Here is a 6,000-nt window from a genome sequence, read left to right as displayed (position 1 = left end):
TCTCAGCCCCACCCACCTCACAGGGTGTCTGTTGTGGGGGAGGAAGGTAAAGGAGATTGTAAGCCAATCAGATTCAAAGTGGAGGACAGGATATAAATCCCATGACTTCTTCTTCTTCTTCTTCTGACAATTCCTTCTCTTACCTCTGCTTTGCGGATTCTAAATGGGCATGTCTCATGGCAAACTCCCCAGCGCATCCAATACTGCTACTGTTGGTTCACCCACTTACTCTCCAAACCACTTAGAAATGTTTACAGCACAGCTAAATATGTTCTCCTGTGAGAACAGTGAACATTTAAAAATATATATATTTCCACTTGAAAGTCAGGACAGATGAGCCAGAGACAAGCTCTTTGTCAGCAGAGACAAGCAGCTACACATGGCTCAGATGGAGAAACCAGGCCGGACTCCGGAGTTTTGTTGTTTGCTTGCTTTTGTCGAAAGACAGCATGTACACAGTGAGAATAATACAGGTAAATAAATAGAAATAAGGTCAAATGGGATCCTCACTAAAGCCTGACATGTATTGGGACTCAGGTATTTGAAGGATTGTCTTCTCAGGTATTTGAAGGATTGGGTCAGCCACAGCTCTTGCAGAGCTGTCCTTGTAAGGGCAGCTTTTGTGAGAGCTCAGCCCCACCTGCTTCACAGAGTGTCTGCCGTGGGGAGGGGAAGGGAAAGGAGATTGTGAGCTGCTCAGAGACGCTGAGATTCAGAGTGAAGGGCAGGATATAAATCCAATACCTTCTTCTTCCTCTTCCTCTTCTTCTTCAAAGCTTGACTGGTGGGTACCCAAGAGAGGGCCTTTTCAGTGGCAGCCCGACTGAACAACCTTATGGAACAACCTTCCCAGGGAGGTGTGCCTGGCCCCCTCTCTTTCGATCTTCAGGAGACAGCTGAAGACATTTTTATTTAGAACTGCATTTGAATAAAGCAGTCCTAAATTGTAGTTTTACATTTTGGGTTGTGCTCTATTTTTTGCATTCTATTTATATTGTCAGCCACCTTGAGCTCCGTAAGAAATGTTTTGAATTGATACATAAATATTCGGGCTGACTTGCCTTCTCCTCGCACCTCTGGGAGCTTTTGGGGGCAGGAAACGGAGACCGTTGTAGTGTGTGATGTGTTGCCATCGCTTCTGGAACCAACACTCGAGGCTCCTTGTTTCTATGGTCAATACTATAGAGCTCATGTGAATTCCTAGACAGTGTCTCGGTGTGGTGAGATCACATCCAGTTTTCACCTGGAAGTGGTATCAAAACACTGGACAACGTCTCTTGGAGCCCCATCTCCCCCTATCTCTTCATTAAGTCAGTGAGGGGGGAATGAGGGCCTCAGGCAGAAGTTTACCCACTGAAACCGTGCAATTTGCAAGCCTAGATCCTACTTTTGTCTTGGGCCACCCGATCAACACCAGACTGGCAGCTGCAGTACCATCCTCTGGCCATCTGGTGTGGAGGCTTAGCAGTGCGATCAAGATCACATCCGCAGTTCCCTCCATCTGAAACTCTCCAGAGTGATGCAGGGACCAAAATGCTTCAGTGGAATCCCCAGGTGAAAACGAGGGGTACCTTTTATTAAGACTGGAAAGAAGAAGAAGACTGCAGATTTACATCCCGCCCTTCTCTCTGAATCAGAGACTCAGAGCGACTTACAATCTCCTCTATCTTCTCCCCCCACAACAGACACCCTGTGAGGTGGGTGGGGCTGAGAGGGCTCTCACAGCAGCTGCCCTTTCAAGGGCAACTCCTGTGAGAGCTATGGCTAACTCAAGCCCATTCCAGCAGCTGCAAGTGGAGGAGTGGGGAATCAAACCCGGTTCTCCCAGATAAGAGTCTACACACTTAACCACTACACCAAACTGGCTCTCTTAATGTCAGTGCTCAGTAATTCCTGGATACCAAAAAATCTGTACGCTGGGGGTTTTCATCTTACACTTCCTGCTAGTGCCTTCTCAACTTCGGTATAGTAGTGAAGTGCGCAGACTCTTAATTGAGAGAACCAGGTTTGATTCCCCACTCGTCCTCTGGCAGCTGCTGGAATGGCCTTGGGTCAGCCATAGCTCTTGCAGAGCTGTACTTGAAAGGGCAGCTTCTGGGAGAGCTCTCTCAGCCCCACCCACCTCACAGGGTGTCTGTTGTGGGGGAGGAAAGTAATGAAGATTGTGAGCCGCTCTGAGACTGAGTGGAGGGCTGGATATAAATCCAATATCTTCTTCTTTACTGTGATGTCAGTGAGAGGAAGCTTGCCGAATCTTACTTTTAAACCAATCCTTTGTGATATATTTTAATATGAACTGGATCCAATTCTACTGAAAGCTGGCTGAGCTTCCGACCTGGTGTGCCAAGCAGAAGGGAAAATTCAGGCAGACAGCATGCTGTTGCTAATGGGCCGAGCTTGACCTAGATCCCTTTCACGCCGAACGGGTCCTGCGTTAAACCCCATCTTAGGATCAAGCCAAGGTCAGCTCAAACTGGGTGGAATCCCATGCATAGGGCCCCTTTGATGCTCAGAAGTCACCCCTGCGAGATCCGACATCTCCTCCGATGAGAACTTCGGCAAATAAATCCCATCAAAATTGCTGTGAAGCTTCCCCGCGTTGGGGAGGGTTGGTTGTTTGGCATGATAATTACGACTCTGTTTCCCTTTAATTTCCCCCCCCCTTAATGACATCTAAACTGGACACACCAGCAGAGCTGAGGATTAAGTAATTAAGCAGCATTAACGGGTCAGGAAAAGAGGGAAAGAAGAGATGCTCCGGGCTGCCTGCCTGCCGGAGAGCTATCAAGTATTCTCCTTACTCACAGCTTGCGGGCTGTAAAGCAGAGAGCCTCACAGACTGTGCGCTCCTTATTATCCCCAGACTGGAAAGCTGCGGCAGCCATGGGTGAGTAGCGATTCTGCTAAATTTAGAAAGCGAATTGGTATTTCATGTGTGTCAGATAATTTTTCTTCATTCTGTAGGAGCTGCAAAAAAAATTATTACAGTGTCTGTGCCTCGTGTGTGTGTGTGTTAAAGAAAACCCATTCGCTTTAAGATATATCAACAAATCGATATACAGCCTGATAGTTTCATATATCAGGACTGCCATCAATTAAGCAAAAATTATTAACTGATTGATTGGTCAGGGGATGGATGATTGATCCGTTAAAGTTTTTTTTTTAATTGTGCACATTATCTGAAGTTGCCTGAAGGTACCTTGCCGAGAAACAGAACAACCTGTGAGGTAAATTAAATTGAAAGTCACCACACGTTGGTGAAAGGAGAAGCCTTTAACGTATTTTCTTCCAGCTCTGTTGACAGCGCCACACGAGAACCGAATGGCTCTCAAAAGTGCGCTGTCAACTTGCGGCCCCACCGGTTAAGCATCCAGGGATTAATCTGCCCATTCGAGCTGGCACTTCTGTTAGAGACGCCTTCAAAAACAGCAAACTGGCTAATCAATCTAATTACCTTAACCAAGATCTCCCCTATGTATCAGGGGGGCCAATGCCCTCAATGACACATCTAGTGCCGTTAGGGGGACAACCACAGACCGTTGTACCTATTTCAGAAGTCATAGCTCAGCGAGCGTGCTTTTAAAAGCCAGGACTACCTGGAGTGTGGCATCTTCATTTAGATTATCACAACCTCTCGGAGGAGGGGGGGGGGGGAAACGTCTGCTGGTAAATTAATCCCATCCTGGAGAGCGAAGCAGGAGAGGACTCAGAGACATAAAGACCAGAGTACCCCCAGCCTCAGCTTGGGAGGATAACGCTTAACCTGGGCTGTTAATTCCTTCTTAAACCTCTCGTGCTGACGTCAACTCCCCGGGTGTTCTCTAACCCCTTCTTACGACTGTCATCTTAGCAACCTGTGGGTTTGTGATCTGACTCTGTCGCTTGCCAGAGTGGAAGCCAAACTGTCAAATGAAATGACATTAAACCTCTTTGCTTTATTTATGCCACTTATTTACATATCATTTCTGGGACTGACTCGGTTCCGCTAGGATAAAGGATCACTTTGAATGCAGTCCCGTTGAGCTGCTTGGCTCATCGTTTTCTCTCTAGAGAACCAGTTTGGAGTAGTGGTTAAGTGTTAGTTAAGTGTTAGTTGAGTGTGCAGACTCTTATCTGGGAGAACCGCTTGCCAAAGTGGAAGCCAACATGTCAAATGCAATGGCATTAAACCTCTGGGAGAACCGAATATGATTCCCAACTCATCCACTTGCACCTGCTGCAATGGCCTTGGGTCAGCCATCACTCTCGTAGGAGAGCTCTCTCAGACCACCTACCTCACAGGGTGTCTGTTGAGGTAAGGGGGGGGGGAGGAAAAGAAGATTGTGACCGCTCTGAGATTCAGAGTATAGGGCAGGATATAGATCCAATATCTTCTTCTTCTTCTACATGGCTACTATCTGATGTACTCTTATCGGACGGTCAGTCCCGTTGAACTATCTTCTGTGTAAGCATACGTATGATAAGGCCATATGTTAAGGAAACAATGCTTCTGATTGACAACAGATCTTGTCTGATTGACAGGTGTACACACCCCTCCTTTAAACCCATTATTCCAAGGAAACAGCAATCTGGACTGCTCCTCACGATAATCTCGGCTGTAATCTCCAGCAATGACAGCATTCGCTGTGTCTCGTAAACTCAAATTACAAAGCAATCTGTTGCATTTCAATAAGCCTGAGAAGCATACGGGGGGACTGTGTGAGAAGACATGAATGCAGAGCTGTCAGCTAATATTTTTGTAGGCAGCTCTGTGTTGATGACTCAGGAGCAGAGATTAACGGCCTCTGCTGTCAGCTGGTGCAGCACTCAATTTCGGGCCAGTGAACAGAGCGGCTCCCACACGGCTGGCAAGAAACAACTTGCTGTGGCTAGATGTAAAAACTTCAGCCATTCCAAACGGGCTTCGTCTTAATTATCCACCGAACTGTGTTAAGTATCCAGACAACCCAGATTTTAATTCTTTTGTGTATTTGTGCACTTCTTCTATACACAGAATTAAACTTTGTTGGCCAGTTTGGTGCAGTGGTTAAGTGTGCAGACTCTTATATGGGAGAACCGGGTTTGATTCCCCACTCATCCGCTTGCAGCAGCTGGAATGGCCTTGAGTCTGCCATAGCTCTCGCAGAGTTGACCTTGAAAGGGCAGCATCTGGGAGAGGTCTCTCAGCCCCACTCACCTCGCAGGGTGTTTGTTGTGGGGGAGGAAGGTAAAGGAGATTGTGAGCCACTCTGAGATTCGGAGTGGAGGGCGGGATATAAATCCAATGTCTTCTTCTTAAAAGTACCACAGGTCCAATATAAATCCAATGTCTTCTTCTTAAAAGTACCACAGGTCCAATAATGCCTCTAAGCTGTGGAATCTTGCGAGCAAAAATTCCACTTTGTGAGCTACTGGCATGAAAGTTGTGAGCTACTGCATAAATGAGCTTGCTCTGGGGCCATTTTTCCTGAGCTAAGACAAAAATGTGTGAGCCAGAGGCTAAAAAACTGTGCGTTAGCTCACACTAACTCAACTTAGAGGGAACACTGCACAGGACTGTAATGTCTATAGCTTTACGAAGCACGTTTTAGACCTTTGGATATATGGCAGTGCAGCTTTGGATGTCTGCCACCACCTGGAGGTTGGCAGAGAGTGACCAAGAGAGAGATCTTGGGGTCGTGGTAGAGAACTCACCGAAAATGTCAAGACAGTGTGCGATTGCAATAAAAAAGGCCAACGCCATGCTGGGAATTATTAGGAAGGGAATTGAAAACAAATCAGCCAGTATCATCATGCCCCTGTATAAATCGATGGTGCGGTCCCATTTGGAATACTGTATGCAATTCTGGTCACTGCACCTCAAAAAGATTTTATAGCACTGGAGAAAGTGCAGAAAAGGGCAACTAGATTGATTAAAGGGCTGGAGCACTTTCCCTATGAAGAAAGCGCTTGGGGCTCTTTAGCTTGGAGAAACGTCGACTGCGGGGTGACATGATAGAGGTTTACAAGATGATGCATGGG

At 46.8% G+C, this 6,000-nt stretch overlaps 1 pseudogene; it reads left to right on the top strand.

Moving 5' to 3' along the window:
• The first annotated feature begins 2,577 nt into the window (after positions 1 to 2,577).
• Positions 2,578 to 6,000, top strand: part of LOC132573287 (rap1 GTPase-GDP dissociation stimulator 1-like) — a 68,029-nt pseudogene continuing 64,606 nt past the window's right edge.

This window comes from Heteronotia binoei, chromosome 6 (genome assembly GCF_032191835.1).
Source record: "Heteronotia binoei isolate CCM8104 ecotype False Entrance Well chromosome 6, APGP_CSIRO_Hbin_v1, whole genome shotgun sequence".
Classification (NCBI taxonomy): domain Eukaryota; kingdom Metazoa; phylum Chordata; class Lepidosauria; order Squamata; family Gekkonidae; genus Heteronotia; species Heteronotia binoei.
This window is presented reverse-complemented; position numbering and strand designations above follow the sequence as displayed.